The sequence below is a fragment of the Mytilus californianus genome, unplaced genomic scaffold (assembly GCF_021869535.1).
Source record: "Mytilus californianus isolate M0D057914Y unplaced genomic scaffold, xbMytCali1.0.p SCAF_8, whole genome shotgun sequence".
Taxonomy (NCBI): Eukaryota; Metazoa; Mollusca; class Bivalvia; order Mytilida; family Mytilidae; genus Mytilus; species Mytilus californianus.
In genome coordinates this window covers 85,828,616-85,840,714 of record NW_026262734.1, presented here as the reverse complement: position 1 = coordinate 85,840,714, position 12,099 = coordinate 85,828,616, and the positions used below count along the sequence as shown (strand labels likewise).

At 31.2% G+C, this 12,099-nt stretch overlaps 1 protein-coding gene across 1 annotated transcript in view; it reads left to right on the top strand.

Annotated features, from left to right (window-relative positions):
- LOC127712878 (ankyrin-1-like) overlaps positions 1-12,099 on the top strand; it is a 159,018-nt gene that overhangs the window by 86,661 nt on the left and 60,258 nt on the right. The gene's annotated exons all lie outside the window — the stretch shown is intronic.

The following is a 12,099-nucleotide window of genomic DNA, read 5'->3' as shown; positions in this document are numbered from 1 at the left end:
GATGAGAAAAGATACAGGAAAGATAAAGAATAATTTAGTACACATCATCGTCCTTTTTATCCTGTAATATTGGCCAATGGACGTTGCTAACTTCAACTACGAATTTTGTAAAAATCTTGAACTTCATCCAAATTATGTATTATTTTCAAGGCAGCTAAATTCAAGTGCAACATATACATTGAGCTGCAAAAGTTTCTTATCATCTACATCCGATTTCACCTGGATAGATGCACGCTTGATAAAGCTAGTTAGTCTAGCGAAATATTGCGTTTATTTTCATCATTTTGTAAATATTTTAAACATTCTTATATTTACTAAATAGTGTGTTAAAATTACATTGTTAGGCAATATATATATATATATATATATATATATATATATATATATATATATATCCCTCAGCTGGATAACTTGATTATTAACTGGTTCAAAGGTGCATATAAAGTGAGATTTTGGAATTCTTATATGAATATATACCCGTTGCCTAAGTTGTAAAAGGTTACCATAAGAAAACCAATAAAACTTGAAAAATCATAGAATTATTTTACCATGAGGTATCTTTTTACAATAAACAAGTCATAGTATACATGTTTCATTGATTTCAATAAAAAATAATGCACAAATAAGAACTTCAGGTCAAGTCTTTACTGCATGCATGTTGTTTGAGCAAAAAAGGCTAAAATGCCTTATTGTGGCAATTTAAGAGCTGAAATATCCCATAAACAGAATTGTGCATTTAAAAACGTTGATTTAACATTATTACTGACATCAAATATGACAAATTTTCATTGGAAGGGGTACAACTTCCATACACTGAATTTCTGATGATTCTTTGTAATAGGAAGTACACCACTAATACATGGCCCCATTGTTTTATATGTTAAATTCCTATTTTTCAATACACAATATGCCTTGGGAATTTCCGACAACGGCGCATTGTTCGTGAATTCGATATTTATAGGCCTCGCCTGATTTGGCAAATGACAACGCTTCTGATTGAGTTTTAGGATGCAAGTCCTTACATAAAACGCTAGTTTCTCAGGTAGACCATTGATGAAACGAAACATAATTTCATGTTCAGGTTTGACTAATATTTGTCCCTTTTCTTGAATTTGACAAGAAAAATCTTCAATTTCCTGTGTTAGACCCAATTGCATATTGTGACAAGTTTCACTTTCTATAACTACCGAAGGATGCTGCCAACCAATATGAACATATTTGTCAGTAAATAGTCTCTTTACAGTGGTCCATGAAAGATCCGGGCTAAGACCGTTAAACAAAGTGAGGGCAGGTCCTTCTAAATGAAGATGAAAAGCAGCAACTGTCTTTTCATTTAAAATGTCTAGTTCGTGAAGCTCACAGAATGACTCAAATTCTCGTAGAAATTTTGTTCCATTGTCTTTAGGATAACCCGAAAATTTTCGACATGTACCCAATTTTTCCATTACTGCATTGCTCCTGTATTTTGAACTTGAATTTATAATTGAGGGGGTACTTGTACTAAATGTTACTTTCTTCAAACTTTCGGAATTGAATTTAATATTTTGTCTAGCGGAAACTAATTGTTCATCAATATCAGCATGTGTTAATACAGTTTTTGTGAAGTATGGCTGAATGGGGTCTATTTCAGGTGTTTGTGGAGTTTGTACCACCTAATATTTTTCTGCAAAACTAGATTCAGAATCTGACCTTGTAAATGGTGTATATGTTTGGCCCAAACAATTTTTGCTGAGGAAAGTGTCACTTAAAACGGATTTGTCTGAAATGTTATTAAATGACAGAAATGTTGGGTTGAGATAAAAAATAAGATTTGTTGGCTCTAACTCAGAGAGTTACAAAGATGAAAACAAAAATGTATCACGAAAATATTGAAAACAATGGATCAAACAGTGTCCAGACGTACACGAGTACTATATAAGGGGAATCTTTTATTTTTTTCTGATTCAATTAGGCTAAAACAGAAACTTTCAAAGAAAATATATACATGGATGAAATCCACTGGGGATACAGAAGAAGTAACAGGCCACACCTGTAAACTGATTAAACGAATACACGTACTTCCCCTAGCATTCTACTTAACATAGTACTTTGATTCAAATAATATCAAGTGAAATTTGGCGAACTTTTTCTACAAAAACTTAATATGCAGCTTATGTGATTTAGAACGAGCAACAATTACCTATGTTATATTTACTGAAACTAAACAAACTTGTACATTTATGTATTTTTAATAGTTGTCTGTTAAGAAAGTGAAATATTGTGATAGTAAGTGTTAAATGAAAACAATTTAGTTTAACAACATAAATCAACTCTTTGTAATTCAGGTGGATTTTATGAATACAAATAACATATCTTACAGTTTCCGTTTGAAATGATTGTCTTTAAATTTTATTGTTCCTGTATACCATAGATTCAATACTATTTAGACTTCATATGTGGCTATGTTGATATATTCTAAATTACAAAACAATGAGTGCTACATGTAGAGCAGGATCTGCTTATCCTGTCAGAGTACATGATATACCCCCAGTTTTTGGTGTGGTTCGTGTTGCTCAGTCTTTGGTTTTCTATGTACTGTGTTGTGTACTATTGTTTTTTTTTTTTTTGTCTTTTTCATTTTAGGCATGACGTTGTCAGTTTATTTTCGACTTGTGAGTTTGAATGACCCTTTGGTATCCTTCGCCTCTCTTTGACATAGTAAACAGTTATTTGTTGAAATGAATGTCTTTATATTTCATTCTTCATGTACACCATTGATTCGATACTATTTAGAATTTATATTATAGCTATATTTTTATATTCTAAATTACATTTCATTGATTTATTTTAAAACAATTACCATTACCTTGAGGATACTTTAAATATGAATAATTTTTCTTACTTTACTGCAGACGTTTTAACCAATAGAGCTTACATTAAATAAATCTTATACAGACACCAATAATTGTCTTTTTAGATCTTCTAAAGTGTATTAATGTACCACTATATTAATATCTTTAAATTTTATTTTATTTTTGATGAATAAAAACATTACTAAATATATATTGTGATGCGTACTCATAATGCTACATCCTGTCGATACTGTTGCCTTATATTTTGTCATTGCATCAGGTTGTGCATTTTTCATTCTGTTTATGATGTCCTTACATTAAATCCGTTAGATGTGTACCGATTAATACTTTAATATGGGAAAACAAGAGTTATGTATTAGTTGTTATTATAGGAATAAACACATTTTTTCTAGAGGTTATTGATGTGTAAACCGGGGCGATTAACTCACAAAATGAATAAAAGTCCGAAAGACTTTTATGTTAAGTTTGTGAGTAAGAGCCCCGGTTTACACATCAATAATCTCTAGAAAAAATGTGCTTAATCCTTTTAATTGTAAAGCCAAATATTCGCGATTTTTGATTAACATTTTTTTTGTTTAATGGCTACCAGAGACATATTATATGTCTCTGTGGCCACTATATTTACAATCAAATGCACAATTGACATGTCGTAACTAAGGAGTTAGTCGCCATATTGACTTTCTAAAATCCATAAATGTTTTATAAATGCAACAAAATCTAAAATGAAATGTTATCTACCTCAAAAACTTCATTTTAATGAGATATTATCCGAATTTGAAGCGTACAAGTAACGAAATAATCATTCTCTTGAAAGCTTTCATTCGTATGACGTCGTGTTTTGCCATGACGTAAATTCGTTAAATCATTCATAAAATTTCGCGAAATTTTATTTAAATTTAAATTTTATACATTTTCAAAGCTTTAATGCATTATTTCTTTTTGATTGTATATGCATTAGAAAAGAAACAACTGTTCGCAGGTAGGTTAAGGAACTTTGAAACGTAAATAGTGGCAAAAATATGATATATCAAGAATAAAATTGTTTAAACCGAAATTCAGGAATCTTAGTTGTTGAATTTATATATTCGTGTAGTACGGATTCAGTAAACCGAAATTTTGGTCATGATCGCCTAGATCACGTGACTTCTACAGGAGTAAAAGCCTTAACCAAATTGGCAAATAACGGGTTACTACGCTGAATACAAATCAACAAACTTTTTTTAAACGAATCCTTGTGCTTTCCCGTTAATTAAAAGTGCTGCGCGATTTTCCAGAAGTGAACATATTAAATAAAAATTTTATTTCTAGTTTTCCCGGCAGCATGTAACGTTAAATTTGTACACAGTTTCGTTCCTATTGTGATTACAGTTTCATATTCAATAAGCGCGCAGCACTTTTCTATGAGGTTATATCTTTAGCTTTCTATTTCAGTTGATTTTGTTTAGAAATATCGTCTTTGGTAACCCGCTTTTTTATGAATTTAGAATTGGTAGCTATGGTTTCGAGAAATTGTTTATGTTATTCAAGCGCACTGAAGACTCGAACAGTCATCAAAGATGCGGGAGTATTGACATTATTAAACCTCAACATAAATTGGTCTTATTGACAATATCTGTTGAAATCGTTTGACCTTTGTAGTAACCGACGATAGTAAAACAAGTTGTAAGTGTTTGATGCCCCTCTTTAGGCTCCAATTGTATGTAGAATGTTGAATTTTCTCGTAAAAAGGACTGACAAAATATGTGCAGTTCCACCTTCATAAATAATTTGTACTACTAATCTCTATACAAATTTGGTCGCTTACACTTTGAAGAGTAGTCTTATGGTGTATATGTTGGTTGTCCGAGTTCTATATATATGTTATGTGTTGTCCTTGGTTCTTTTTATCAACCATTTACTTTCCTCCAGCCCCAGGTGATTTATATTCATATCAGACTATTTATTTTGTGTATAGCAAAATCTTGCTATAGATAGATAAATTTTATTTCAATAGAGGACCCATTATAGGCATAATCAGTACATTGATTTTGTTTTATCACTTAATTGCAATAGTCAATACACAAGACAATAAAAATAGAAATACAACTGACAAAAAACATGAAATATAAATTGAGTTAATAATACATGTAGTCACATAAACCAGTATGTTTAGTGTTTATTGATCATGCACCAGAAGCAGCATCTAAATCACTGATCTCTTACTATATAAATCCTTGATCTCTAACTATATAAATCTTTTATTAAGTATGGGTTTGTAAATTTATGCTAATGGTATGCATTAAAAATTGTATAACGGAAGAATAAAAGAAAACAAGCAGTTATGACATATTCAGTTGCAGAATATGTTTGGAAATGAGTATGACAAGTTCAATCAGAAGTCTTGAAAAGTATAGAGAACCACTTTATTTTAAATGGAAGATAATTTGGTATTCAGGGTGGGAAAATGGAATGTTTCCTTTTATCTGTTGCTACACAAACATATTTTTTTTCTGAGGGTTGCTGTGTGAAAAATTATTTTCACTTTTTTTCCTTCATTTTGTGTTTTTCCAGTTCTTACCAGGCAAGGATAATCATTTTCAAAATGGATGTACCAGTCAGTACTCGCATAGTCATTTCATCTATATCATGTATATTGTGTTATCAAGCATCGCATTTCATTTTGTGACAACAAAAAATGAATTTGTGTTGTTGTGTTACAGTATTAAAGGGACTATTTGTTCAGTGGCTTTCTTTTATTTGGTTTATGTCTGTCATATATGTTTTGTTATACATTAGGCTGTTAAGTTTCTCATTTGAATTCTCTTTTTATGTTTAAGCCATTTTTAGTCTAATATACGGTATGGATTTTCTCATTGTCAAATTAAAGGTGGTAGTTGCCTATTGTATAATTGCTAAATTCTATAGCTATTTCATTTGAACTTTGGTGGATAGTTGTCTCAATGGCGATCATACTACATCTCCTAATTTTGATATAAAAACAGACAAATGGCATTAAAGTCTTTGTGTGACCATGTATTGCTTACAGTTTTCTTGTTGACCCCTCTTTACAAAAATCTGGATAAACTTATATATTATAATAACCAACACTAGAATTATTTAAAATGGGATTTCACATATATATATATATATGTCAATTTTCAACTTTTTATTATTAAAAAATGATTTATTATTTAAAATAAAAACAGTTTATAAAACATGTAAAATCAGGATACCCAGCAATTTTTCAAAACTGTAAATACTGAAATTTTTGCATGCATTTATTATTGCAATTATTCAAGAATGAATGCCTTGGCTGTTATCTGCTCTTTGGTTGGGTTGTCTCTTTGACGTGCATATTCCCCAACTTCCATTTTCAATTTTACAAAAAAATGTTTATTTATTGTGATTTCAAATCATTCTGCATAAATGTGTATGTTTCAGTTATAAGAATGCAAGTTCTTTTTTATTGCGTTACTAACCTAGTCACATTATTCGCATTCAATAATTTATGAATTTACAGTATATAAAGTTTGAGTGGTTTGCAAAAAGGCAATATGTGTAATGGAACTTTACGGAAGAAAAATATAAGCATAGACAATGATAGAAGTCTCATCTGTGTCTTATTTTGATAATTGAAATGGCAATACTTTATGATTACATGTATCTGTAAATTTAACACGACTGAAAGTATGTTTTCTGTCCAAATACAATCTAATGGAACATACGTGTACAAGTTCAACTTTTCCTTGGATTCATGTTTAATACCAAATTGTTGCTTTTATGTTTTACTTCTTTAAATATTTCTTTTACCATAACTGATGTCCTTTTGCATGTTTTGTGTTTTTGACATCAATTTTGATTGAGCTATTGATATATTTATTTTGTTTTTCTGCATTGTCCATGGAATTTGAACTTGTCAATTGCTGGTATTCATTGATATCTATACCTAAGCTAGTCACCAGGGTTTTAATTATCTCTCATGTTGACTGACACTTTTCACCTTATAGTAGATTCTTTTAAATATTTTACAAGAATATAACAAATCCTAAATTTAGCTGGTTAATGTACATGAAACTTTCTGTAACATGGGAACTAAAAGTACGGGGTACCGCCTCCTATTGAACAACCTGAATCTCATACTTTATACCTGGATCCACCACTGCATGTTTCATTTGTCATTATTTACACAATTTTCTAAGGATTTCTCAGGGCTGAACTTTTTTTTCTGGTTTCTTTTTTTTTAATTTTGTACTGTAACACCCTCAATTATTAAAGGCAGTACAATTTACAAGACGAGCATTTAAGCTAAATGGCTATGTTGTATGAATTTTGCTCATAGTTGTAGGCCTTACACTGACCTTTAGTTGTTGACTTCTACGTCATTTAGTTGCTTGTCCATGTTGCAGAGAGTTGTCTCATTAGCAATGAAACCACATTTTCTTATTTTTATATGTACCCATACATGTACATGCTATTTAATGCCCTTTCTTAATCATGTTAATGTCACAGTAAAACTCTCAAAAACATGTTTACTATGTTACATTTTAAATGCCAGTCTCTCAAGATAAAGCTGATGTTGTTCTTTTTTGGTTGCTGTCTGTCATTATTTGTTAATCTGTGTATTTAATGTAGCATAACTCAGGTAGTTATATGTATAAATGCACACGGTAAGAGTTTTACTCATTGTTGAAAGCTGTACAGTGACCTATAAATAATTGTGATAAAAGACCCAATAACTTTCATAAAAATCTGTAATCGATCTGACCTAATTACTCATGAAATTGTAAATACAGTGCATAAAAAGAAATATTTAATCAAATTAATGTTTTGATACACACGCGTGACAAACAAATAATGGATGAGGTTGTTGTTCAAATGTTGATACTGCTGTTCTTATGGAAATTTACAGATATCTATAACTTTTAGCCCTTTTATGTTGGTCTTCTGTTATTAACAAATTGCACATGTAATTTTTCCACTATACATGTACAATGTATATGTGCACAAATTCTTTGTGATCAAACTGTACTTGTTTAAATTAATCTCTGTGTTCATGTTGAAAGTAAGAACTGTTCACTTTAGATCAACCTGTACGGCTGTAGAACAAACTCTACGAGGCTGCTACAAGATGTTGAATTACTTTATAGATTGAATGAAGTTTTTGCTTTACACACGTTTCCATCTGTAGGTTCCATTAATTTTACAATTTAACAGTCAATTAGCTATATCTTTCACTTTCTGCATTCTATTAATGGAGGGTTTTCTTTCTGTCCAGAAAAACAGGCAAGAAAAGGTGGGTGTCTATAACTGGTTCCTCCTTTTACCTTTAAGCTGAGTCTTACTAGATTTTGTTAACCATTTTTAACATGATGTTTGACATCACCACGATCACACTGTGGAATGTCTGGTTGGAAAGTTAACTTTATTCCATTTCAAAAAAGTTATGTTGCCCTGAACACAATTGTTTCCATGTTTTCTGGATGACGATAAAATATGTGTTGAAAAAGAAGTATTTTGACACAAAGCTTGTGGATTACCAACTGTTCATACATTCTGCAGTCACTTATTGCAATGTACATGTAAGGCTTATCTTTTGCACTTTTGCTCTCATCATTGTCATCTTGAACCTGTAATAATAAAAAAGAAACAATTTAGAATTGTGTACACAAAAAAAAAGATCCCATCCAGTAAGCAGTATTACAGATACAAATATTTTTTCATGTATAAACATGTATGATTTATATTGTATTCCAAGTATACATGCAATAATTTTGTGAAAAAATGGTGTGTTAAAAACTTAACAATATCCACCTAACTTTTTTGTAAAACAGTCCCTAACTATCAATGTAACAAGTTTTTGCAAAAAAAAAATGTTTGTTAATTTAATTTACTTCAGGCCAAAACAAATTTAAATTACATGCTTGTTTCCAGCCTCGAAGTTGAAACAAAAAGGTTCAGGTACGCAGCGAGGTTAAGGCACATTGAAGGAAAATCAATTAATTTTGGCCATAATTTGTATCTGCAAAAAACACGCTTGTTATCACCAATAACTTTGTTAAAAGTATATGCCAATGTCTTTATTTCCAAAAAACAAACATGTAAACAGTTTTATTACATTGTAAGGTCTTGCAGTAAAGTGAAAGTAGTCACGTGACCACTAATCCAAAAACAACCTTAGTGATCACAAAAGTGAAAAGTGCAGGTTGAAGATAACCACGTACAAACGCCAACCAAGGAATTCTAGACACTACTAGGTACACTTTATATAAAAACCGCTGTTACAAGTTCAATATTTACGTTTAAATTGAAAATCGATCAACTTTTACGAGTAAAATGGCATAAAAAGGCAAAAAAATACCCTCCCGATGGCGCTAGAAAAATGATCCACAACTATTTTGATTTGTAACAGCACTTTTTATAAACTGCAACATCTGCTGAATCTATACATGTCTGCAACTAAGAGGTACTCATTGATCTTCAACCTGCACTTTTCGTATAAAAAATAGTTGTTGATTGTTTTTAGTTTCCGAGATAAAATACAAACGCACAAAAGACGAAGAAAAGCAAAGACGGAATGAGATGGGCCAACAACCCGGAAACGGGGAAGTTGGGAGTATAAAATTTTATTATTACTATATTAGAGTACCATCGATGAAACATTCGTTTTTTTAATTAATTTCTATAAAAATAAAATATTTGAAGATTTGCTCAAGTTTTCCAGTTTTCTTGGAAGATTCCAATATAAGGATACGAGGTCGTACAAGCTAGATAACAGAGATAAAATTATTACCCGAGAACTGGTTGGCGAACAAAAATAATAAGATAAATATCCTAGCACTACCCCTCCTACACAGTATGTGTTCCACAAATTTTGTATACCAATGTATTAATTGCCAAGCATTTTCATGTTCGAATCTCTGGTGTATCATCGCAAATGGCAGAGGCGGATTCAGGTGGGCTTGGGCCCCCTTGTGGATCAACCATTATATGGTTAATACATACACTTTTTACATGTCCCACTCCAAACGTCGCTTAGTGATGGGGGACCCTGAGTCCCTACTTTTTTTTCAAAATCTGGATTCCACATCTGATCAGGGGTCCTAGTGTAGTTCTCATTTTGCAAATGCAAGTTCATTATACAAATTAAAAGCTACTGATGTCTCTCCTAGTACATCACATATGTATATATTGTAAATCATTATATTATTAAAAAAAGTTGCATTTTCACAAAGAACTCACCAAATATCATGAATTCACTTGTAATATTTGTTTGCTCTTCGTCATTGATAATGTGTAAATACATTATAAATATAAACTTCCTACCTGCATATAAATATTCAGATTTTACTTGTTGAATGTCTCAAGTGAGAACTGGTATCAATTTGTAAATCATGATTGGGAGGTCTTTTTGAATTTCTTGTGATTTTTTGCCTCTGAATATTCACCATGCAGTTACCAAGCCAGTATTAATGTACAGCTTGCACTTTTTGATTTTGTCCCCAATGATTTCCTGCATTATGTTGGACAGAAGATTCCTTTTCATCCCATCTGAAGCAATATTTTTCTTATTTCAACATTTTTACTTGGTAAAATCATTCTGCCCTCCTTACTTATTTTTGTTTGGAATATTCAAAAGCACACAACAGCATTAACATGGGGGATACAATTCCCTTTTCCTAGAATGAGTAACTTTTAATATTAGCACTTACTCTCTTTTTGGGTTAAGGATTAGCAGCCGAGACATCGAGTAACCCATCCTTAAAAAAATATACCTTTATCTCTCTTGCTTTATGCTTGCACTATATCATGGAGAGATAAACAGATTTGACAAATATCGAAATGCATCTGTGAAAAAAACCCAGATTGGATTAGTTTCAGATACATGTACCTATGCTTCAATCAGCAACCTTGTCATATATATCATCTTAAATTCTCAACATTATAGTATACCATGAAGCTGCAAATAGTGATCTATTTTTTCAGCCGCTCATTACATGTTAAGTTTCTCCCTACCCGAGTGCCAACAATAAAAATGGACAGCCACCGAAGAAATAGCCAGAAGTGCTAACTGACATCCAACACAAGCAATCAATTGTTTTTACATGATAAAGCGCCATATAATTTTAAAGTTCATCGTTAAACATGTTAAAATCAGAAAACATATTTCCCATGACCTGCTGAAATTGGAAGCAACTGATTGGTAGCTATGGTAATTAAATTTTTTTTCTGTCAAAATAAAACAAGCATTCCGAGAGTATTGCATGGCAATACATAGCGATACACAAGTCCGCTACCGGTTAAAAATTAATTGTAATGGAACAAAATGCTAACCTTATCTATAACTTGTCATGGTGTAAACTATATAACAAATATTAAATCAATATCTTCAAGCATGACAAAAAAAGTGCGGAAAACTGAATATTTGAGTGAATTTTCTAAGTCCAAGGACCATAACTCTGCACAAAATTATCAGACCGGAACAAAATTCGAAATTGATCTGTAACTTGTCATGATAAAACAATATACCAAATATCAAATCAATATCAGAAAGCATGAAGAAAAAAAGTGTGGAAAACTGATTTGCCGGACTGACGGATGGACAACAGAGTGCGGTAGGAGACTAATAAATCCTATGTACCGGTATATATATATATATATATAATAAAATATAAATATACAGAAATGACTGACTGAATCACAATTTTTACATATACATGTAAACAATCCAAAAGTTTCAAGTGAATGAATCATGACATAGGTGACAGGGCAAAATAGGAAGCATGGAAATAAAAATATGCAAATGCTAATAAAACTACATACTAGTACTGCCTACAAATATCATTGACAAGGGTACAATCAGTGGGAAATCTTAACCTGACCCAATCACAAAAAGTAAAATGACTTAATTCATGTAATTGTTAATCACAATTTCATTGGCAATTATACCACATCTTCTTATTTTATATTAAATTCTAGCTGTATTACCAAACATGTACGCAATTTCAAAGTTAGAAAAAAATAATTTCTGTCAGTGTTGGGGATGTTGTCTAATGACCATACATGTATACCCAACATATTTTGCTAAACAGACTAGATATAAGAATCTCTAATACTATGAAAATATTCCATCACATGTTTCAAAGTTAGGTATCCTTCAAAAAGATATAACCTGCATGACCTGATAACTATTGTTAACTCGGAAACTTTTGCGTACATTTATTATCAAGATAATCATGATAATTATAATTATTGAACAATGCCAGAACAA